Here is a 26,494-nt window from a genome sequence, read left to right as displayed (position 1 = left end):
AAACATACATACAAAGACATTCAGGCACATACATACAGACATACAGGCATAAATAAACATACATACAGAGACATACAGGCATGCAGACACATACATACATACATACAGGCATACAAAGACATACACACATACAGAGACATACCGTCATACAGACACATACATCCATACAGACAGGCATACAGAAACATACATACAAAGACATTCAGGCACATACATACAGACATACAGGCATAAAGAAACATACATACAGAGACATACAGGAATGCAGACACATACATACATACATACATACAGGCATACAAAGACATACACACATACAGATACCTGCATGCATACAGAGACATAACGTCATACAGACACATACATATAGACAGGCATACAGACACATACATACATACAGAGGCATACCGTCATACAGACACATACATACATACAGAAACATGCATACAAAGACATACAGGCATACAGAGACACACACATACGTACATACAGAGACATAAAGGCATACAGTTACATACATGCATACAGAGACATATATACAGACATTCAGAGACAAACATACATCCAGTTACATACATGCATACAGAGACATACAGAAACATACGTACAAGACATACAGACACATACATACATACAGAGGCATACCGTCATACAGATACATACATACAGACAGGCATACAGAAAAATACATACTCACACACACACACACAAACTCACAGACACATACTCGAACACACACTCACTGACAGACACACACACACACACTCACTGACAGACACACACACACACACTCACTGACAGACACACACACACACTCACTGACAGACACACACACACACACTCACAGACACACACACTCACTGACAGACACACACACACACACTGACAGACACACACACACTCACTGACAGACACACACACACACAAACTCACAGACACATACTCAAACACACACACACTGACAGACACACACAAACTCACAGACACACATACACACTGACATACACACTCACACTCACATGCACACACACATACACACACAGTAATTAATTATCTAAATTAAATTTACATTTAATTATCTAAATTAAATTTAAATTAAATTTGTGCCGCCTTATGGACGCGCCGGCCCTGAAATTTACACAAAGTTTCCAAACATCTCCGGTATATTCGGTAATATTTCTAACAAGCTGCATGCAGTTTGTCACAAAATATGAGCAATGTATGGTGTTATTCAGATTTATTCAATCTCAATATATTCTTTATTTGTGAACATCAAATTCTAATTGCTTTACTTAAAATTATTCAAAACATGACTTTATGACTTCTATATTTAGCTTTGTGAGAACAATCTGTCCTTCAACTGTTATAAACAATTTGTGACTGTGAGATGTCCCCTTGCAGTGAGAAGTTGTGAATTCTAAATTATAAACAGTGATGGTGATCTCATCCTTTCTAAACTCATAAGTGCATTTTTGTTGGGCATAGAACAGTTTAGATCTTTTGTCATTTGTCTTTTTGGTTTTGTTTGTTTGTTTGTTTGTTTGTTTGTCTTTTAACTACTACTTGATTTTCTCTATAAATCTGTAACAACCTTTTACTATATGTGATATCACTAATTGTTTCATTAATTTATTCCACAGTAAGAACGATGCTCTCACAATAAAATGCAGGCTTAAACCAAGGTAAGTGTAAAGGAACACTATAGTAAAATTTGCAACAGTTTAATTTTAGGTCCCCTAGCCTTCCCCCTCATATTTCAATCAGAAAAGTTATTAATATAACAACTTTGCTCTTTTCCAGATTTAAGATCTGCCGTCCACTCTGCCCCCTTTTGCAGAGCTCAATCAAATGCAAGATAAAACTTGTATTCCAGACCCTATAATGTGTTAAAACCACCATCTAGCCCCCCTGGGACCTCATGCCTCCCTAAATATAGTAAAATCTTACTTGTATTCAAGCCTGAAGCTGTAGCGCTGCATGCTGTTGGACTCAGAACAGCAAACTACCTGCTGACATCATCAGAAGTGGTAGCCTGATCCAATCATAATGCTCCTCCATAGGATTGGCTGAGACTGACAAGGAGGTAGATCAGGGGCAGAGTCAGCACAATTCAAACACAGTCCTTGCCAATCAGCATCTCCTCATAGAGATGAATTGAATCAATGAATCTCTATGAGGAAAGTTCAGTGAAGTTATTCCTAGGCTGTAATGTAAACACTGCATTTTCTCTGAAAAGACTGTTTACAGCAAAAAGCCTGAAGGTAATGATTCTACCCATCAGAACAAATACAATAAGCTGTAGTTGTTCTGGTGACTATAGTGTCCCTTTAAATTGACACTGTAGGCACCCAGACCACTTCAGCCCGCTTCAGCACTTATAAAGTGCAATAATTACCTGCTGGGGTTAACTCCTCCTTTAGTGGCTGTATACCAGATAGCCACTAGAGGGACTTCAAGATGCTTAGACAACTTTTGGTCATCTATACGACGCTGGCCATCCTCACGCTATGCATGAGGACTTCCAGCGTCGCCAGAATCCCTAATAAGAATTTAATAATGCTTTCCTATGGGGAGATCCTAATGCGAGCCTGGCCATTGCGGCACATGCGCATTAGTTTTTCCCTGTTGGCGGACATCGGCACTAAGGGCCACCCGGGGAGCATGTGTCAGCAGGGGCCCGGTCGGGCGATGTGGCGCTTAAACAGCGCGACCGGGCCCCTTCCTGTTCTGCAGCCGGCTGGGAGGAAGTGACGTCACTTCCTCCCACCGGAGATAGTAGCCGCGCGGGAGGAGGAAGGCAGGGAAGAGGGGAGTTCCAGAGGAGAACTCCCATCTGCCTCAGCCTGCCACTGGACCAGGGAAACCACCCTCCAGGAAAAGGTAAGAACCTGGAGGGTGGCTAAATGTATGTCAGTAGGTCTGTGTGTGTGTGTGTGTGTGTGTGTGTATGTATGTCAGTGTGTCTGTGTGTGTGTGTGTGTCAGTATGTCTGTGTATGTGTGTGTGTCTGTGTGTGTGTATGTCAGTGTGTCTGTGTGTCAGTGTGTCTGTGTGTGTATGTCAGTATGTGTGTGTGTGTGTGTATGTCAGTATGTCTGTGTGTGTCGGTATGTCTGTGTGTATGTCAGTATGTCTGTGTGTGTGTGTCAGCATGTCTGTGTGTGTGTGTAAGCATGTGTGTGTGTCAGTAGGCCTGTGTGTGTGTCAGTATGTCTGTCAGTGTATGTGTCTGTGTGTGTGTGTGTGCTAGTATGTCAGCCAGGATATATTTGTGTTAGTGTATGTGTTTGTCAGTATGTATCTGTGAATGTTTTAATGTCTGTCTGTGTGTATGTGTCAGTACGTATGTCAGTGTGCATGTCAGTATGTCTGTGTGTGTGTGTCAGCATGTCTGTGTGTGTCAGTATGTCTGTGTGTGTATGTAAGTATGTATGTGTGTGTGTATGTGTGTGTCAGTAGGCTTGTGTGTGTGTCAGTATGTCTGTCAGTGTATGTGTCTGTGTGTATGTATGTATGTATGCCTGTGTGTGTCAGTATGTCTGCCAGGATATATTTGTGTGTCAGTGTATGTGTGTGTCAGTATGTATCTGTGAATGCTTTAATGTCTGTCTGTGTGTATGTGCCAGTATGTCTGTGTGTATGTCAGTGTGTGTGTCAGCATGTCTGTGTGTGTCAGCATGTCTGTGTGTGTCAGCATGTCTGTGTGCGTGTATGAGAGTGTCAGTAGACCTGTGTGTGTGTCAGTATGTCTGTCAGTGTATGTGTCTGTGTGTGTGTGTGTCAGTATGTCTGCCAGGATATATTTGTGTGTCAGTGTATGTGTGTGCCAGTATGTATCTGTGAATGTTTTAATGTCTGTGTGTATCTGCCAGTATGTCTGTCAGTATGCCTGTGTGTGTGTCAGTGTGTATGTCAGTATGCCTGTGTGTGTGTCAATGCGTCTGTCAGTGTATGTGTCTGTGTGTGTCAGTATATCTGTCAGAGTATGTGTTTGTGTGTGTGTCAGTATATCTGTTAGTGTATGTGTCTGTGTATGTATGCATGTCTGTGTGTGTGTGTTAGTATGTCTGCCAGCATATATTTGTGTGTCAGTGACTGTGTGTGTCAGTATGTATCTGTGAATGTTTTAATGTCTGTCTGTGTGTGTGTGTATGTGCCAGTACGTCTGGCAGTGTGATTGCGGGTTGGGCATAATTGGGGGGGTGAGGCAGTGGGAGGGGTAGGGCCCAGGGGGCCCAAGAAAATGCATTGCTCAGGGTCCTAATCATATTATAGACGGCCCTGACAATGCCAATCAGTAAAAGATTCCAAACTGAGAGAGCGCTCCATAGGAAGCCATAGAAACTGTCAAGCTGTAATTTAATGAATATCGTTTCAGTTTCTGTAATAAAACAGTTTCTTTCTGTGTGTTTTTCCGGTTTATTGGAATAATTATTTTATGTATATTTCTTCTCGGGTAAAAGGCTCGCCAGGTTGATATTTGTCTATATTAACCAAAAATACTAATACGCAATCTGACTTACTTTCAGATTTATACTTACAGTTACTGATACATAATAAAACAACAAAGGATGTTACAGGATAATGGATGTTCAACAGCAGATGGTAATTGCTGGACTCCTGAAGGGAGAGTTTTAGTCTACATAGTTAGACAGCCAGACAAGAAGAACAGCAAGCTTGTGCAGTAAGCAGCAAGCAACAGCAAGACCTTGTGGTCCTTTGTCCCCTATTCTATATAGCTATGACCAGTGACATACACACAACCCATGGGGCCCCGGTGTGAAACTGATCCATGCCCCCCCCCTCTATCCCTCTTCCCCTCCCTCTTAATGCCCCCCCCCCCGATAGACACACACATACATACTTAGATACACACACACACATAAAAAGACATACAGACACAGACAGACACAGACATACAGACACAGACAGACACACATACATACAGACACAAACACACTACAAACATACAAAGACACATACATACAAACAGACAGACAGGCACACATACATATATACAAACAAACAAACAGACAGGCACACATACATACAGACAAGACACACATACATATATACAAACAGACAGACAGGCACACATACATACAGACACACATACATACAGACAGGCACACATACATACAAAGACACATACATACATACAGGCACACATACATACAAAGACACATACATACATAAAAACAGACAGGCACACATACACATACATACAGACACACACACAAAACACACATACATACAAAAAGACAGGTACACATACAGACAGACACATACAGACAGACACACACAGACAGACACACGACACACATACATACATACAAAGACACATACATACATACATAAAAACAAACCGGCACCCTTGCAAAGAGGGTGCGCAGCTCAATCTACGTAATGAAATGCTTGCGTGTTTCACCTTACTAACCAGTTGCATCTCTTTCTGTTATACATCAAAAATGCTTTAATAAAACAGAAATTTACAAAAAAACAGACAGGCACACATACATACATACATACAGATAGACACAGACACATACATACAGACACACACATCCATACAGACAGGCACACACATACATACAGACACACACACACACACGACACACATACAAAGACACACATACATACAAACAGACAGGCACACATACACACACGACATACATACAAACAGAGAGGCATACATACAGACAGACACAAACACATAAATACATACATACATACATACATACAAACACACACACACTCAATATTTAAGTCACCCTCCTGTTTCCTACCTTTTAGGTGCAGGAGGGTGACTTCCCTGGGGTCCAGTGGTGGCTCAGGTTGATGGGAGTCAGAGGTCTCACTCCCTCTGCTTTCTCCCACGCGGGCTCTCAGTGATAGCTGGGAGGAGTGACTGGGAGTCACTTCCTCACAGCGTGTGATGATCCCATCACAGGGGGCCCGGTCGCGCTGTTAAAGCGCCGCAGCGCTGACCGGGCCCCCTGAAATCCATACCCATCGGTTGGCCCTGACAGCATGGGCCACCCGATGGGCACCTTAGCATGCGGCCCCAGCGCCTTGACGCACGGGCCGGGGCCGCAGATGATTATGGTGGGAACTCGGTCGCAGGAGTCTGCAGGGCGGCCGGGCCCCCTGGAGTGACGAGCCTGGTCGCAGCTGCGACCCCTGCAACCGCTATATGTACGCCAGTGGCTATGACCATTATGACGTCGGGCCTTTTAAATATAACCCTAGCCATATAAGGACAAGACCCCCAATTACCACATTCCAGAGTTCTCATGGTACAGCATAGCAAAGTATCATCTGTTCTTTTAAAACCCATTAGACATCCATGTATACTATTAATATAAATAGGAACGTAGTAATATTCTACAGTTTCACAGTCTAAAAAAAATAAACATATTTTTGCTCTTTGTGCATTAATAGTATTCCTAGTTAGACCAAGTGTAATATCTCACTAGGCAAGCTTGTCTAGTTAACCCCTTTCTGCCACTGCAGAGCTGGCTTTTACAGCCTGCTGATTAGGAGCAGGTGACCCTAAGGAGTCAGGAAGCAAAATAATGCAGACAGATACTGTATCCCTCTGGTGGATTGTATGGTAGAGACCCCAACTGGGATGCTAGAGTTGTGAGTTCAAACCCAGCCAGGCTTGTGGTGCACTGTGGCAGATTAACACTTTCACTCTTAACCTTTTTGGATAAGGCTGAACTGGTACCTGACACTGGCAGGGTGTCACTGGGCACTCTGCCGAAGCACTTCAAAGCATGTGATGACGTGGTGTACCAGTGCTCTAAATTTGCGGTCTACCTTGGGTCCGGCTGGTATGTGCGGCCGACCGCTTCTGTGGAACCCTGCGGGAGAGCCCTGTATACCCCTTCCTCTGGACCTGTGGGGGTTATCTCTGTCCCCACCACTGCAGAGTTGGATACTCACCAACAACCATGGCATTTCCACTTCTTGCTATGAGGCATGGCCCTACGAGCAATAAAATGGTGGCAACTGGCATACCTATGCAAACCTCACTGAACGGAAGGAAGACTTCCTTGTTAAATTCAACAACCTCTGCCCACAAATCTGGCTCAGGGTCCATTTATAGACCCAACACGCAACTTCACATGTCCGGCAGTCAGTTCCAGTGGAAGATACGACCAGAGCGACACATTCTGGGCCAGGAATCTCTACATAGCATAATGTTCTACCCCTTTCCCCTTATGTCCACACTGGTATAGCACTACTAGAACAGCTCCTTGTATGATCCTTTAGGAGCAATAATATTTGTTAATAGGTGCTTGCACCACCAATATGTGTCATATGCATACACTATGAGAGAGTATAATGATTGTACACATGGCATATGTATAATTTTATTCTAAGTTTATTTTGATATAGATATAGATATAGATATATAAATATATATATATATATATATACACACACACACACACACACTAATATCAAAACATTAACATTAAGAGTTATATTTTATATATATATCGCAGTTAGGCATAGGGATATATAATGTTTTTAATTTATTATTACATGTTTGGGAAGACTGAATGACAACCTGGACAGTCCCCTTGTAGGTGTTCAATCAAATTTCCCTACCCCATAAAAATTTGTTACCCCTGTCACTTCTGGTGACGCGGCCACATAGAAAGTAAGCCGAATCATCTGTAGGTCGATTTACAGGTGTGGGGGGTAGGAGATTCTCCCAGTGAGCCATGCTCATGCACAGCACACGCTCTGGTGCAGTTACATTCTGAGTGCGCATGCGGGGGCCATGCAATAATGATGTCAGAAGAGCACATGCACATATTGTCACGGTGTGTGTATGCATGTAACAGCATCAGCTGTGTTGCACGCATGAGCAGTAATGGTGAGAGTATTTTGATGGAGAGCTGCGCATGAGCTGGTCCAGAGCTGGTAAGAGATAACAATATTGTGGAGTAAGCAAGATTTGTACTAGTAAAACCATCACCGTAAGATTACTTGACTTGTCTAGTAAACAGTCATCATTGATTCTCTTCTACAGGAGATATCCTTCCAGCTCCCATTACTATGCCTGGGTTAGAATAGAATGCAGTGGTGGGGGTTTACATAGTCAAATACCAAATGAAGAACAGAAAAAAATCAAAATACCAAATGCAGAAGAGGAAAAAAAAGCCATTAACACAGCAGAACGCACGCTTGATATGCATAAAAAGCTCACATTTCAATCATTCTTAGCTTGCAGAGTGTTTCCAGAACCCTCAGGTGGCATTATTTTCCATTGATACATGGTTTACCATTATGGATCTTTTATATTACATGATATTTTAGGTGACAGTTAAAGAGATGCTATAGTCCCCTGCAGTATCACTGTTCAATTTTCTACCATTTAGGAGTTAAATAATTTATTTATGCAGCCCTAGTCAAACCTCCCTGTGTAAGGCGCACAACCTTCCTAAACACTTCCTGAAAATTGAGATCTAAGGTTAATATCCTGTATGGGATTAAAGTTTAATTAACAAAGCAGGAGATAACTTCTAAAGTAAGTTAACATCTGAAAATTAAACCTTTTTTTTTATAAAAGCAGCCTGTGTAAGTCACAGCCAGGGAGGTGGTGGCAAGCGCTGCATAAACAGAAATAAAAGTGGTTTAACACCTAAATGGCAAAGCATTGAGCAGTGAAATTTCAGAGGCATAATATGCCTCTGAAAACTACTTCATTTAGCTAAAGATGGTTTAGAGATAATAAAGTACCTTCAATGTTAGTATTTAAGTGCTGATGGGAGGTTAACGTAGTGTACTGTAGGGGTTAATATTTTGTAGTGTAGGGACAATGTTGTGTAAGGATTATGGACTATGAGGCCGCTGGCATAGGTGAAAGTGTTAAAACACTAAATTTGTGGCATTTGCTCAGAGATGTTCAGAAAATTGCTAGCAATATTTAGTTAGATTGTAGTGTAGCATAGTGTAGTAGTTAAAGGGACACTCCAGGCACCCAGACCACTTCTGCTCATTGGAGTGGTCTGGGTGCCAACTCCCACTACCCTTAACCCTGCAACTGTAATTATTGCAGTTTTTCATAAACTGCAATATTTACATTGCAGGGTTAACTCCACCTCTAGTGGCTGTCTATTAGACAGCCACTAGAGGTCACTTCCTTGTTTCTAGCACAGGTTTCCTGTGCTAGAGCGTCGCTGGACGTCCTCACGCTGTGTGAGGACCTCCAGCGTTGCTCAAAACCCCATAGGAAAGCATTGAAATGATTTTTCAATGCTTTCCTATGGGGAGACGTAATGCGCATGCGCGGCATTTCCGCGCATGCGCATTAGGTCTCCTCGGCCGGTGAGCGAGATTAGTCTCGCCCACCGGCCGACGTAAGCACTAGGAGGAGCGTCGCGGAGGCGGAGACAGCGGCGAGGGACATCGCCGCTGTCCCAGGTAAGTGACTGAAGGGGTTTTTACCCCTTCAGTAACCGGGGATTGGTGGGTGGGAGGGAGAGGGACCCTCCAGTGCCAGAAAAACAGATCGTTTTTCTGGCACTGGAGTTTCCCTTTAAGAGGAGAACTTTACTATAAGGACAGCACAGCATTGTTACTTGTTCGTTATGGTGAATAATTGCATGGTTAAAGTTACCACCATCTCTGGTACCTGCATCTCTGCAGCATGGGATTACATAATCTGTTTATTTAACCTAGTCCATAGTTTTTGAATCTGGAACGCTATCTATACTGCTTACATGTGTATTTTATTAATTTTATCTTCTTCACAACAAAGTTAAAACATACGTTCTTGACAGGAATCTCTGTTATTACCCTTAATGCGTATCCTTCTTCAACTTTAATTCAAATTCGTGCAATTTCAGCATGAAACATCCTCATAAATCCAGTTTTATTCATGAAGATTTCAGCTCAAAAAGATTTTCTAGTCACTTTGCGGTTATATTATATTAACAAATGGATGTTGCTCGCTTAATAGTTATTGTGGTTAGCTGCAGCAGAGTTGTCGATGGATAATGTAATGTGAAGTGACAAAAACGAGCCCTTAAAACGCTAACACACGCAAGCACATTTCATTCTTCATCACTGGGGGCGTTTGCTGTTACGTTGCATTAGTCACTTTACTGACATTATTTCAATATGTTTGTTCAGCTCAACTTCCGTCTTTCTCATTTAGTGCACCACAAACTATAGATTGGTTTAATGGGCAGAATGGGATAAAAATAAATATATATATATATATATATAAGAAAAGGTTGGGATGGCAGCAAGATACATGATATTGCTCGGAGACTTGATGATCTTTCTCTCCCCCTCTTACTCTTCCAAAATATCTTTTTTTATATATATATTGGACCAATCATGCATATTTAAAGACAAATTTTTACGTTTTCTTCTTCTTTCACAGCCAAACTGGCGTTCACTTTTAATGAATACCTAAAAATCAATGGACCTTAATGTGGGATACTGGACTATAATCTACTTACTTCCCCATGATAACACATAGGAGATGAGGACAGGCCTCAACTGTTGAATGAAGCCAGTCAGATACTTCTTGCTGCACGTTATCTCAACTCAAACTAATGTAATACACAAGAGAACTGACCAAGACAGATATCTAAATGCATGTTGCATCTGATAAGAACAACTTGCAGATTTGTTACACCAGTAGATCCTGCATTGATTGCTCAAATAGTCAAGCTCAGAAGTATCTGGTTTGTGGTCCAATATCAACACAATGGGCTTCAGACTTGAAGCAAAGAAGGTCCCCCATTTAATGAGCTTAGTGTCACAGCAGTTCCAATTCTCCTAAAGCACAGAAATTTAAGCAGATTAGTTTAGCGGCAACATTTGAAAATGAAAAGGACAGTTTTAGTACCAAAACAGCTTTAACCTACTGAAAAGATTTAGCTGTTTTCGTCTATCAGACGGACACTTATATGTTTTTTTCATACCTATAGTGTCAGACATACACGTTTATATTCATGACACAATCGTTTTCCTTTTAATCTGAAATTCACCTTGAATTCACCTTGAATTCTCACTTTAATGAATAACCCTGTTAGTTCATGAAACTTTATTCTGCAACATAATGGCCACATCTAATAAAATTAATCATCCATTAACCAATGTTGCATGTGCAAATATGTACATGATAATAAGGGTTTGATATACTGTACACAGTGCTTTGCTGACAAGCAATCAGGATATGAGCATTCCCCAATTCCTACAGACAAGGCAAGCATTTAACTTCAAACTCCATGCTTTAAGGGTTAAAAGTTAGGACCTCATTACACCATAGAAAAGAGAGGACATAACTGTAGTTATTTGAACTGGTACTGTGATTCTCAGGAGGTAGTCTAATGTTCACTGTGTGATAAACAGACTGCTTCAGAGATTAATGTGGCCCTGGATTCCTTAATTCAGTCCTGTTGCATCATCCATCTATTTCATCAAAAGTCCTTGAGGAGTCTGGTCAGACTAGCAGATAACCTTCTAATACCCATCCTCCCTGTGCTTTCTATTTCCCCATGCTAGCTGCTCCTTGCCTCCTGCTGCTTTTACCCAGAGCTCAGAAAATTGTGTGTCACATCTCCCACATTGTGTTCGCCAGAGGACTTGTCATTTATAATTTCCTGCACTCTGCAGAAGAACAGGTTGTCCACTCTGTCTAACCTGTTTTTTGCACTCAGACTGTGACAAAAGCTGAGAGCAAATCTGACAAAATTGTTCAGACACTTAAAAAGAAAAGATAGATTGGAATTATTACATTAACATTCTGCAATTCATATTTTAGGGGATGCAGGATAGTTTTAAGATTTATTTAAAAAGAAATGAAATTAACATTACATCCTCACTATATATTTTTTAAGAACCTCGTGTCCCTACCATGAAATCTTTCAGAAATAACGATTCATACACAATAATATCCCTTCCACGATTGTATCATCTAATGATACAATGAATCAAATGTAATTACTCCAATAGGAATCCTTCATGTAGTTGGATCATTTTGGTGAAAATGAAAACCTATGTTAGAAATATGTATCAATATATTATTTATAGGTTAACGGGGAACTGCCATTATCGTGTAGATTACTAAAACCAGTGGGTCCTCAAGTTCCTTCAGCACACAGATATGAGGATCAATCGTTGCTCACTACTCCCTATATATGATCTTGTCAGTGGGTTCATAAGTCCCTTGATTCTATTGACCTCCAATAGAGGATGAGTTGATGCATCTGTTCCATGGCTCAAAGTGTAATCAATGCCCATCATTTCCATTTTAAACCAGCAGAGATTTACTAGGGATTTTATTGCCAAAATAATATGAGATCACCAGGCCAGCTTCAGCCTCTTTTTTGTTCTTATTTTATTTATTATTATTTTTATTTTATAGGGCTAGGAGTAATAGGGTGAGAGAGAGAAGAAATACAACATTGACTGGTGATATTAAAATAAGGTATAGGAGGAGAGACCTCAGAGGTAACAACTAGTAAGTACATAAAGAGGGTAAGAAGTAAAGTTGGGAAATGAATAAATGAAAGAGGGAAATGAATAAATGAAAAAGGGAATTAAAACCGGAAGCCGCAAATTGGAGGAAGATGACGTGGATGGAAAAGGGGGCAAGTATGGAAAGACACAATGACAATGAGAAAGGGATAGAAAGACTGCAAATGCTGGAATTTCAAGGATTCAAATGAAAAGTAAAAACCCAGACAATGAAGTTTGTGAAAGCACACATAAACACAGAACAACTAAGGGACCATTAATAAATAATAAAGAAATGGAGAAATACAATAGAAATAGTACATTCAGTTCTTGTTGGCTTTCAACTGCATCCTGGGGTATTGTCATAATGAGATAAAATATACCTCACCAGGGTTGATATCCACTGCAGTCAATACCCAAAAAAGAAAAGTGTTCTACCAACAAATACTAGGATTGTGTACTAAAGATTAGTGCTATGAAGGAATACAGATATAGTGATTTTGTGCCAGTAGCGGTGGGTGAGTAAAAACAAATGAGATACAATATCGCCACCTACTGAACACTGTGAGAAGAGCATGGGCTACAGACATGCATGTCTTGCTGTACTTATATTCGAAAAAAAATCTTAATGTTTCAAAAGCAAAGCTGCAAAGTCGTAGCAAAGCAAATGATGCTTGGAGTGACCTTAATTTACCCTTAATTTGACCCTTAATTGTGCAAATAGTATTTTGTGTAATACGCAATCTTGATCAACAAAGGAATTACCAGAAAGCTGTTATATTTGCAGACAGAAATCAGCACATAGAAGACTGTTGCTAACATATCCCCTGGATGTTGGGCAAATGTAACCTCCCTGGGATGTACTTGGAAACCAGAGTAATCTGAATGTACCTTTCCTGGTGAATTCTTTTGTTACCATTATTATTATATAACCAAAAGATGCAACTAAAAACATATACCGTAAATACTTGTGTATAAGTCGAGAAATTTTAGTTGTAAACTTCTTTTTAAAAGCAGAGTAGACTTATCCACGGGTCAATGCTAGTTTTGATAGAATTTCGACTCCCAAACGCCGTTCTCCTAGCTGTTCGGGAAGTCGAACGGGCAGGGGTACAGGTTTCAGCGGGATTCGCGGGTTTCCCTGTGTTCGGGAGGCAAGATTGTTTGAACACGTTCGTACGTATATACAAATGGCAGCCACCCAGGGAATGCTTGTTTGTGGTTAACAGCCAGGGGTGGTCGGTGATTATGAGATGTTAACAAGGGGGACCACACAGAGTCTGTTCGGACACCGAACAGAAGGGGAACAATTCCATTCAAATGCAGTACGGTAACCAAACAGAAGGGGAACAATTCCATTCGAATGCAGTACGGTAACCGAACAGAAGGGGAACAATTCCATTCAACTGCGGTCCCCTTGACTTATCCACGAGCAGGGCCGGATTTTCCTATAGGCTAACTAGGCTTCAGCCTAGGGCCTTAAGATCAAGAGGGACCTACATTCAAATTGTTAGCAAAATTAAAATTACACTATTCTAAAAACAGTGAACACTAAAACACTGAACCGAAAATAAGGAGAAATTCTACGCATATGATATGACCAGTGGCGAACTAAGCGGGGGATGGGGGGAGCGGTCCTCCCCGGGTGCCACTTACTAGGGGGGTGCCCGGGGCAGACTGCAATGCCCCTCCTGCCACGATCGCCGAGACCGGCGGTCTGCAGCTCCGCAATGTGCAGAGCTGCAGACCATGGATCTCACGTGCAGACCGGAAATGAGGGCCACCGGACCACCAGGCAGCCCCCATTGGACCACCAGGGATTTAAGGTAATTTTTTTAGTCACCCCCCTCTCCTCATCACCCCCCTCCCTCTCACAATCACCCCCCCTCTCCTCATCACCCCTCTCCCTCTCACAATCACCCCCCCTCTCCTCATCTCGACTTTTTTTTTTTATTTATTATCCGTGCCACATTTTTTATAAAGGTTAGTACCAATCACAACATGTTTCATTTAACATATTGATATATATCACAGTAATTATGTATTTTATTGTCTCTCATGTAATTTACAAACTTAAAAATGGGAGGTGAAAGGGCCTCATAAGTGGAATAGCCTAGGGCCTCTTTTCATCTAAATCCGGCCCTGTCCACGAGTCATAGCATATTTAACAATTGTTGGTCAAAAAACTGCACTTGACTTATAGACAAGATCAACTTATAGGCGAGTATACACGGTAGCAATCCACTCCCTTCCCATCAGCTTCTAAGTCAGGTCTGAGCCTCTTTTCCCAAAGACCCAGTAGCAGCACTTACAAAAGATGACTACCTGGGTGTGCCTATTTCATGTATACCATGTATAAATTATTTTATTTTAATCTTTAGTTTTCCAATTTTGATTGGAGAGAATGAAAACTTAATTTTAAATTTTCTGAAAGGTGTGTGTTTAATTTTTACCAGAGATAGATTAGATTAGATAGTTTGTGACTATGTGGCTACTAAAAAAGACTGGACATACCCCATTTGCAATACCTTGGGTTGTCTACAATTGCAAATGGTATGCCATCATGGGGTTAATTTTCATTCCTACAGAACTAGTATTCCACACACCATGCACATTAGGTTTCCTCAGCCGGCGGACGGGACCAGTCTCGCCCACCGGCTGACGCGATTACTGGGAGGAGCGACGCCGACCCCAAGCCGCCGCCGAGGGACATCGGCAGGGTCTCAGGTAAGTGACCTGAAGGGGTTTTCACTCCTTCAACTACCTGGGATGGGAGGTGGGAGGGAGAGGGTACCTGCAGTTCCAGGAAAACGGATTGTTTTCCTGGCACTGGAGTTTCCCTTTCACATTTTATTTATGATTCTGTTCATTTGTCTAATTCCAGTTGAGCCCCTGAAATAAGGGGACTGTGCATGAAAATGGTTGCAATTCCTAAACGTTTCATATGATATTTTTGTTCATTCCTTTCATTAAAGCGGAGCCAAAATTATGTTCATTGTGTCAGTGTACAAATATTTCCTGACCTAACTGAATATATTTGGGCCATGTCTGTTTTAAAACTTAGTGATTTTTCCTCTCTTTTTCTTTACAGATCCTCATTATTAACCCCTTAACACTGCAGTCAAATGTACAAGTTGTGAACGAAACAAAATGTAAACAAAACCTGGCATTTGCGCTATATGTCTGTCCAATCGTAATTCACCTCTTTCATATTAAATGCACCCCCCCTTATTATATATCATTTTATTCAGGGGAAACAGGGCTTTCATTTAATATCAAATATTTAGCTATGAAACATAATTTAATATGAAAAAAATGGGTGAAAATAAGATTTTTTTTTATTTTTTTTAGTTCTACATGACAGTTTAACTGTCAATGTCATAATACGGTTTGCTTTTACTGCAATAAAATACACATATTTGTATTCAGCAAAGTCTCACGTGTAAAACTGTACCCCCTATGTACAGGTTTTATGGTGTTTTGGGAAGTTACCGGGTCAAATATAGCGTGTTACATTTGAAATTGAAATTTGCCAGATTGGTTACGTTGCCTTTGAGACTGTATAGTAGCCCAGGAAATAAATTTACATCCATAATGGCATAACATTTGCAATAGTAGACGACCCAAGGTATTGCAAATGGGGTATGTCCAGTCTTTTTTAGTAGCCATTTGGTCACAAACACTGGCCAAAGTTAGCGTATTATTTTAGTTGTAATAGTAGTATTTGTTTGTGTGTGAAAAATGCAAAAGACGCCAATTTTGTCCAGTGTTTGTGACTAAGTGGCTACTAAAAAAGACTGGACATATCCCCTTTGCAATACCTTGGGTTGTCTACTATTGCAAATAGTATGCCATCATAGGGGTAATTTTCATTCTTGGGCTACCATAGGGTCATAAAGGCAACGTAAGCAATCTGGCGAATTTTAATGTGAAAAAAATGAAACACAAGCCTTATATTTGATGCTGTAATTTTTGAAAACACCATAAAACCTGTACATGAGGGGTACTGTTGTACTCGGGAGACTTCGCTGAACACAAATATTTGTGTTTCAAAACAGTAAAAAGTATTGCAGCAATAATATCGTCCGTGTAAGTGCTGTTTGTGCGTGAAAAATGCAAAAAACTTCACTTTTACTGGCGATATCATCGTTGTAATACATTTTACTGTTTTGAAACACTAATATTTGTGTTCAGTGAAGTCTCCCGAGTAAAACAGTACCCCCCATGTACAGGTTTTATGGTGTCCTGGAAAGTTATAGGGTTAAATATAGTGCTAGCAAATTAAATTCCCTATACTTTCGGCATGGGTTGTCAGGCAGGTCCCGCTAATTGTAATTCATTAGGATACCTAATTCTGTAAAATTAATATACGTATATATATACATATGTGTATATATACGTATATATATATATATATATATATATATATAATTTTTTAAAAATAATTTTATATTTTTATAGGTATATATATATAGTGATATATACGTATATATTTATTTTATAATATTTTTTTTATATTATATATAGTGGAAAATTTATTCATACTTACCGTAATTTTCTTTTCCTGGCTATTATTCATGGCAGCATATACACATGGGTTAGCTCCTCCCCTACAGCCGATAGGACAGGAAAACCACCAAGGTTTTAAAAGGAGGCTCCATCCCTAAGGTCCTCAGTCAGTTTACAAGCTCTACAGTACATAAATAGAGACATTAATGGGTGGGAAGTATATGCTGCCATGAATAATAGCCAGGAAAAGAAAATTACGGTAAGTATGAATAAATTTTCCACTTTCCTGGCTAATCATGGCAGCATATACACATGGGGAATACCCAAGCTTACAAAGGGAGGGACAGAATAGCCAATCAAATAATCAGAATAATTCAACATAGATAGAAGAATGAACTTGAGTACCAAATTGTGCATCATAGACTGTTTTAACGAACAGTATGAAATGCCAGACAAACGTGTCTAAAGAGGTTCATATGCTAGCTTACAAAAAGTGTCAGCAGAAACCATTGCCATGGCAACCCATGATGCTGCAACAGCATGAGAGGAGAGTGCCCTGATACCCTACAGCACAGGTAGAGAACGGACATGACGTCCAAATTGTGCCTCATTAATTGCTTCAATGTCCAATATGTAATGCAGGACAAACTAGTTCAAAGAGGTCCAAATGCCAACTTTACAAAGTTTCAGCAGAGACCATTGCCATGGAAGCCCACAAGATGCTGTAACAGTACTAGTGGAGAATGCCCCAAATCCTTTGGTACAGGTCGAGAATGGCATTGAATGGCTCTCACTTTAGGCAGGATCTCTGGTGCTACATGCAAGACAACCATATCCTGTTGAAATTCAGTGAATGGGGGTACACAGGATCAAGCCTGGAGTTCACCCATTTTCCTTGCTGGGGTACCAGCCACCAGCACTTTCTGTGCTACCACCATGGAAGCTCCTTCTAGAGGTTCGAATAATGGTTGTCAGGGCCCGTGAGACCAGTGGTACGTCACATATTGGCTTCACCACATTCAGTGGAGGCATGATTTCAATCAATGCCTATATGAAGCAAAGTGCAGCTAAGTGCACACATTCACCTTGCTGAGGTACCAGTCACCAGCAACAGCAACGTCTGGGCTAACATCATGGAAGCTCCTGCTAGAAGTTCAGTCAGAGTCTGTGAGACCAGTGGTACGTCACATATTGGTTTCAACACTCTCAGTGGAGGCTTGAGTTCAATTGTTGCTTACATGAAGCAAAGCACCAGGGGCATCAACGCTCAATCGGTACCCTTCAGTACAGGTAGAGAATGACATAGATAAGCATTCACCATAGGCAGGATCTTCAGGTGCCAAATGCAAGACAACCATATCTGTTGAAAAGTAGTGAAAGGGGGTTCACAGGATCAAGCCTGGAGTTCACCCATTTTCCTTGCTGGGGTACCAGCCACCAGCACTTTTTGTGCTACCACCATGGAAGCTCCTTATAGAGGTTCGAATAATGGTTCAGTCAGGGCCCGTGAGACCAGTGGTACGTCACATATTCGCTTCACCACACTCAGTGGAGGCATGATTTCAATCAATGCCTATATGAAGCAAAGTGCAGCTAAGTGCTCCTCTAGAATGTTATAACACAGAACCTTTCAAGGCCTGAACGAGGAGTAATTCCAAAAGACAAAAGCATGTCAAGCTTAGTAAAGCCTGTATAGGATTGTAAGAGGATCTCAATGACCGTCTCAGGGATGCCTATACTAATATGGACTCCCGCATCAACACCAGAACTTGAGGATCCTGGTGTGTCATGGGGCCTTTCCCTTGGAGGTTCCAGAATCATCTTATTCATCATAGGAATTAGAGTCAACACGGTCTTCCACGGTCACCTTTTGCATTGCCTTTTTAGGAAAGTCGAAAACAGGAAAATATGTACATCAGACTAAAATTCAAAATTTGAGTCAGTGTATACTGAACCTGAGCATTCTGGTCTTAGCATGTAAAAAATAGTTCTGGACCTGGCAGGTCCAAGAAATGGCCATCAGATCTATGTAGGGTATCAGACAATCTGCGTCAACCCTGAGGATACGTCAGGACATGGTTGCCAATCCACCTTGTCCAGTCCACAGTTATTCGGCTCCAGCAAACAGCCATTATATTCTGAGCCACTGGTTGTTCTTCTGTGCCCTGATCATTATGGGCTGGAATTCCATCAATACGTATATGTGAGACCCATCTTGGTAGATATAGGATACAGTTGCATTGATATTTGAGCAAATTTGGACCCACTCATTCTTCAGCAAGCCTCTGAAGTGAAGAAGAACCTTGAAAATGACTCTTAGTTCCATACAAATGAATGGAAATATTGTACAACATGGTCCAAACACTGTGCAACCAATCTTATAAAAACTGGAATTCAAGCTAATAATCGACCAATGAGGTTCTGTTCACTGGAAATTCAGAGATCTAATCCCTCTTTCAGCTGCCAGGGTAAGGTGTAACTCCACTGATGGGGACATAGTAAGTGGCTGGCTCCAATAATCTTTCTCTTGTTAGACCAAGATAGGAAGGATCTGTAAGGAATCCAGAGATGCTATTGGGCCCATCTGACAAGTCTGCTAGTGGAAGCCAGGATTCCTAGTAGTTGCATCTATTTTCTTGCTGTTACCAAGCAGAAATGAAGAAACTGGGAGAGAAAACCTTTACAATCTGTGGAACTGTTCCCAGAAAAGCAGAGCATAGAATTTTCCTCTTGGGAATGTCAACCACTGAGCTGGTCTGAAACTGCTTTTCTTGATATTCATCAAGCAGTCAAACTTTAGGAGTTATGAAAGAACTATATACCTCTGTGTGCCTGCCTTCTGAGGGTCTAAGGCTATCAGAAGTAGATCCTCCAGATAATGGAACCAGGTGGAGTTCTGGACTCTCAATAACACTATAAGCACATATAAAGATTCTTGGGGCCACATTGAGGCCAAATGGTAGGTTCTCTTCTGAGCTAATGCCGAAGATCTCTGCAGATTGGACTGAAAGTAAGCATCCTTGAGATATATAGAGGTAAGGAAATTATCCTTCCAGATTGCTTGAGATATGGATCTGATTGACTCCATCCTGAAGACTCTGACATTCAGCCTCTTGTTGGCCCCTCTTATGCCCAGTGTAGGCTTTCATGTTCTTTTCCTCTTAGCACCAGAAGAGAGGCGAAACTTGTCCCTGGAAATGCTCTTGTTCTGGGACCTAAAAAAAAAAAAATCACATCTTCGTCCAGAAGGCTTCTTCCTTCAGTGCTTTACCTTTTGATTCATTGGTCTTAATACTCCTGTTGGTATGGAGACTCCTGTGCCCGTTAAGAAAAAACTCCAGTCTATATCAATCTGGACCATGGATACCACTCAAGCCTCCAGAGTATGACGAACCCAGGTATGTGTGATCAGAAAAATGAGGCTCCTAGTACTGGAGGAGATATGTTCATTGCTGAAGAGCAAAACGACTGCGTTATAGCTCCATTAGAACCTTGAAAGGAAGGTTTACCAACTGCCATGAGTCACCTCTGGAGTATTCCCTGCAGGGCCAGTAGCTCCATGTATCTCAGAAATACTGGTCACTGGAGGTTCTCCGGTCAGACTATGAGGAGCTGGGATCCTTGGAACTTCCATCCTAAAGTATCAATATCTTGCAGCCCTCATTCGCCTTTTCAATGGAATTATCCAAAGTTTTCCCAAACAGCACCACCCCTTCAAATAGAATGGTGTAGAGGGCAGACTTGGAGGATGAGTCATCATCCCAGAAATAGAACCATAATGCTTTCTTAGCTGCTATAGATAAAGCCATTTGATCCAGAGAATATCCTAGTTACATCTAGGGAAGTTTCTGTGAAGAAGTCAGTTGTAACCTTAAGACTTCAGACTGCCTCTTCAATCTTGGCTTTTAATATCTCTCTCCATAGTAGCCTTTAGATCTTTAATCACATATTTCATGTTTGTAGAAACAGCAGCGCAAGTCACAGCTGGCTGGCCTCCTGCAATGGTAGGCGTAAAATTTTGGACAGGTCTGCGTCCACCTATGATCCATAAGTGTGCAACTTAGGTGGTGTAGTTCTGGGGTTGGAAATAACTTCCTCCACAGAGTAAAGCCTGGCCTCTTTTCTTACCCCTAAGGCCTCTGGAACTTACTTTGTAAGCCCTGCCCGCATGTCATGTGGCTGCACAGTAATAGGTCATGCTGAAGCGACAACCTTCTGGAGGAAGTCAGTGCATAACCGATTCCTTCCACTGTTTTCTCCTCATAACCAGATCCTGGTGAAGAATCAGACACCTGACAAATAATAATAACTAAATATTACCTGTGGTAAAGTATTAAGAAAAAATGTGCACTGTTAAATTCTATAAGAAACCAGCGAAACAGCTTTAAAACAGGCTGAAGACAGCACTTATCCATGTCTGGAGACCCTGCAAATACTTACCAAAAAAGTGTGGTATGTTTACTGTCATTTTCCCTTTATTTTAGGAACTTTCTGGCAATTGCCCTTATCCAAGATGGCTGCCACAACTTGTATTCCCACAATGCAAGTCATCTGTATTAGGCCCAATAAGGCACAAACTGCACACATGTGGGCCTATTCCGAGTGTGTTTGCTGTTTAGAGACCAGGAAGAGGACTCTGTCTGAAGCCTACATGGCCCCTAAACACCCAGGGTACCGGGAATAAATCACTGGGACTGAGGGGAAGCAAAATAGATAACAAAAGTGCCTGCAAGGGAGTTGAAAAGGCAACCACGTGCAAAAAGTCAAAGTTTAAAGGCCTCAAGGTATAAAAGGTAACACAGTTTTCAAAATGTATCAACGTTTTAAAATATATCAGTCTTCAAATGTACAGCAGTTTCCAATGACTTGCAGTATTACATGCAACAGTATTAAATGCAAATGTAAATGAAACAGTTTTAAATGCCACACAGCTTAAATGCTTCCTACCAAAAGCACAACCGCATAATGTACCACAATCTTAAAAATAAGGTACAGCTGTATAATGCACTAGTTTAAAGATATCGAAGCTTAAATGCATCACAGCATAAAAGCACAACTGCATAATGTACTACAGTAAAACAGGCAAATAAAGTAATGAAGATAAAAAAAAAACATACATGTCCGTAAGTAAAGGGAGCAAATTGCTCATATCCTAAGGGCTGTAGGACAGGAAAAAGACTGAGGACCTTAGGGATGGAGCCTCCTTTTAAAACCTTGGTGGTTTTCCTGTCCTATCGGCTGTAGGGGAGGAGCTAACCCATGTGTATATGCTGCCATGATTAGCCTGGAAATATATATATATAACAATAATTATATATATATTTAATCAGTATCAGTCTACGTGTAATTTGATATTAATATATATATATATATATATATATATATAATTATATATATATATATATTAATATTAAAATACACCTAGACGGTGTATGTGTGTGTGTGTGTATATGTGTATATATATATACTTAGATCATATATATAATATATATATATATATATATATATATATGATCTAAGTATATATATATTTTTTTCACTTATTTTAATGTATTTTAATTTGATTTTCAGCCAGCAGGGGGACTAACTGTCATTACAGTTAGTCCCCCTGCTGGCATTGCTGCAGCCAGCTATCCCGGCCATGTGATTGTGACAGCCGGGGGGGCTGAAGAGAGCAGACGTGCCGCGGGGGGCTCCCTGGGAGTCCCCCCAACCGCGATCGCCGGCGTGGGATCGCCGGCAACCGGGTAAGTTACTAAAAACCGGAGGGCGTACTATTACGTCCTGCAGCATTTGGAGCCGCTTTTAAAAGGACGTAATAGTACGCCCTCCGGTCTTAAGGGGTTAAAGGGACACTATAGTCACCAGTGCAACTACATGTATTCCTGACCCTATAGTGTTAACACCACATCTAGCCCCCCTGGGCCCTTCATGCCTCCATAAATATAGTAAAAATCATACTGTATTCAATCCAGAAGCTGTAAATCTGCATGCTGTTAGACTCAGGAAAAACAAGCATTCTGCTGACATGTGATAGCCTGATCCAATCACAGTGCTTTCCCATAGGATTGGCTGAGACTGACAAGGAGGCAGATCAGGGGCAGAGCCAGCATGATTCAAACACAGCCCTGGCCAATCAGCATCTCCTCATAGAGATGAATTAAATCAATGAATCTCTATGAGGAAAGTTCAGTGTCTGCATGCAGTGGGAGGAGATACTGAATCACAGGATGCTCGTGCACAGCAGATCTGAGTGGATGGAGGCATATTCACTCTGAGTGCCTGCAACTGGAGGTGTTCCTAGCTTCCAATGTAAACACTTTATTTTCTCAGAAAATACAGTGTTTACATGAGAAAGGCTGCAGGGTGCTATAGTTCTCACCTGAACAACCTCATTAAGCTGAAGTTGTTCAGGTGACTATAGTGTCCCTTTAAAGTATTTATCTTTCAAAGTATGTATATATTTAAAAAAAAAAACACATTTGGAGTTCTTAAATAATAATAATAACATGATAAGGTTTAACCCCTTAAAACCGGAGGGCGTACTATTACGCCCTATTCTAAGCGGTTCTAAACGCCGCAGGGCGTAATAGTACGCCCTCCGTTTTTTTTTTACTTACCCTGTTGCCGGCGTTCCCACGCCGGTGATCGCGGTTGGGGAGACTCACCTGGGATCCCAGGGAGTCCCCCGTGGCGGATCCTGCCTCCTCCGGCCTCCCTCCCCCCGGCCATGTGAGAGTGAGGTCCTTGCGAGGACCTCACAATCACATGGCCGGGATAGCTGGCTACTGCATTGCCAGCAGGGGGACTGCCTGTAATGACAGTTAGTCCCCCTGCTGGCTGGAAATCAAATCAAATTAAATTAAAATCAGTGTAAAAAAAACAGATATATACTTAGATCATATATATATATAATATATACATCTACATACACACACATACACTGTCTAGGTGTATTTTACTATTAATATATGTATAATTATATATATATATATATATATATATATGTATTAATATCAAATTACACGTTGACTGATACTGATTAAATATATATATATAATTATTGTTATATATACATATATATATATATATATATTTATATATAATATAAAACAAATATGTAAATACGTTAAAAAATAAAATTAAAAAATAATTAAAAATAAATAATAAAAAAATATACAGATGTGTGTTATTTCGTTCTAACTGTATTGTGATATTTATATATATATATATATATATATATATATATATATTTATATCAAAATACATGTAGAACGAAATAATATATATATCTATATACATAAATATATACGTATATATCACTATATATATATATATATATATATATATACTTATATATAAATACAAATATTTTAAAAAAATTATATATATATATACATGGGGGGTACTGTTTTACTCAAGAGACTTCGCTGAACACAAATATTAGTGTTTCAAAACTGTAAAATGTATTACAACGATGATATCGCCAGTAAAAGTGAAGTTTTTTGCATTTTTCACACACAAACAGCACTTACACGGACGATATTATTGCTGTGATACTTTTTACTGTTTTGAAACACAAATATTTGTGTTCAGCGAAGTCTCCCGAGTACAACAGTACCCCTCATGTACAGGTTTTATGGTGTTTTCAAAAGTTACAGCGTCAAATATAAGGCTTGTGTTTCATTTTTTTCACATTAAAATTCACCAGATTGGTTACGTTGCCTTTGAGACCCTATGGTAGCCCAAGAATGAAAATTATCCCTATGATGGCATACTATTTGCAATAGTAGACAACCCAAGGTATTGCAAATGGGGTATGTCCAGTCTTTTTTAGTAGCCACTTAGTCACAAATACTGGCCAAAATTGGCATTTTTTGCATTTTTCACACACAAACAAATACTAATGCTAACTTTGGCCAGTGTTTGTGACCAAATGGCTATTAAAAAGACTGGACATACCCCATTTGCAATACCTTGGGTTGTCTACTATTGCAAATGGTATGCCATTATGGGTGTAAATTTCATTCCTGGGCTACTATACAGTCTCAAAGGCAACGTAACCAATCTGGCGAATTTCAATTTCAAATGTAACATGCTATATTTGACCCTGTAACTTCCCAAAACACCATAAAACCTACTGATATCATGCTCTAAGTTTATCTCTCATGTGTAAAATATGTTTTTGTTGAACGACCTACACAATAGAAAAAATGAGGCACTAACACTCCGGAAATGTAAATAACACTGTTCTCACTGTATTAACCCCTTAAGTGGAACACCCTTGCATCTCCCTTTCTTTATTTTGTACCCCTCATATATACCTTAATTAAGCATACCTGTACTGTTTTAATTAGCAAGGTCTAGTATGCTTATGGTCAGCAAGAAATGTTATAATCACTGCCGAACATGGGTTTGCCTAACTAGCCTTACGGGCAGGATTCAGCAATTGTGTTTCTCATCTCAGTGATCTATCACATGGGGCTAACTTGAATCCCTTAAGCATTATTGGATCCTTTAAATCGTGCATCTCCATTAGACATTCAGAGACCTGACCAAAAGAAATGTTAATGTTAATTTGTCTAGCATGTAATTAAGGCATGGACTTAACTGCAAACTAATGTCACAAAGGACTAGAAAAGTCTGTACCTTATAAACCTGACAACTAATGATAATCTTGTGCACGATCTCTTATGGGCCCAAATAGCAATCTGGATGCACATACTTAGCGCGTAATGTTTCTCTTCTTTTATTAACTAAACGGTTGTTAAGCATAGCGTTACCATACTTTCTCATTGTTTGTACCAAAAGAATTGTTCTCTTATACTTTCACGAAAAATGTGTAATTGTCATGCATGCCACGTTTATGTCAAGACATGTAACCTCTAATGTGCTGATCTGTGCTATCGTGGCACAATCAACCTGCCTGTTACCTAATTTTTACATAACAAAAATAAAGAATTTTTTTTAAAAAAAACACCATAAAACCTGTACATAGGGGGTACTGGTTTACACGTGAGACTTTGCTGAATACAAATATGTGTATTTTATTGCAGTAAAAGCAAACAGTATTATGACATTGACAGTTAAAATGTCATGTAGAACTAAAAAAATAACAAAATTTCTTATTTTCACCCATTATTTTTATATAAAATTATGTTTCATTGCTAAATATTTGATATTAAATGAAAGCCCTGTTTCGCCTGAATAAAATGATATATAATAAGGGTGGGTGCATTTAATATGAAAGAGGTGAATTACGGTTGGACAGACATATAGCGCAAATGCCAGGTTTTGTTTACGTTTTGTTTTGTTCACAACGTGTACATTTGGCTCAGTCCTTAAGGGGTTAATGAAAAGCAAATCATGGTTTCAATAATATATTCAGGTCTCTTAAAAATTAATAAGATAAGACTTATTGATATGCAAATCATGGTTTTAATACAATATATATTATATACATATAAGGTTTATTGGTTTTTTTGTTTTTAAT

The sequence above is a fragment of the Pelobates fuscus genome, chromosome 1 (assembly GCF_036172605.1).
Source record: "Pelobates fuscus isolate aPelFus1 chromosome 1, aPelFus1.pri, whole genome shotgun sequence".
NCBI lineage: Eukaryota > Metazoa > Chordata > Amphibia > Anura > Pelobatidae > Pelobates > Pelobates fuscus.
Note: the sequence above shows the minus strand (reverse complement) of the source record.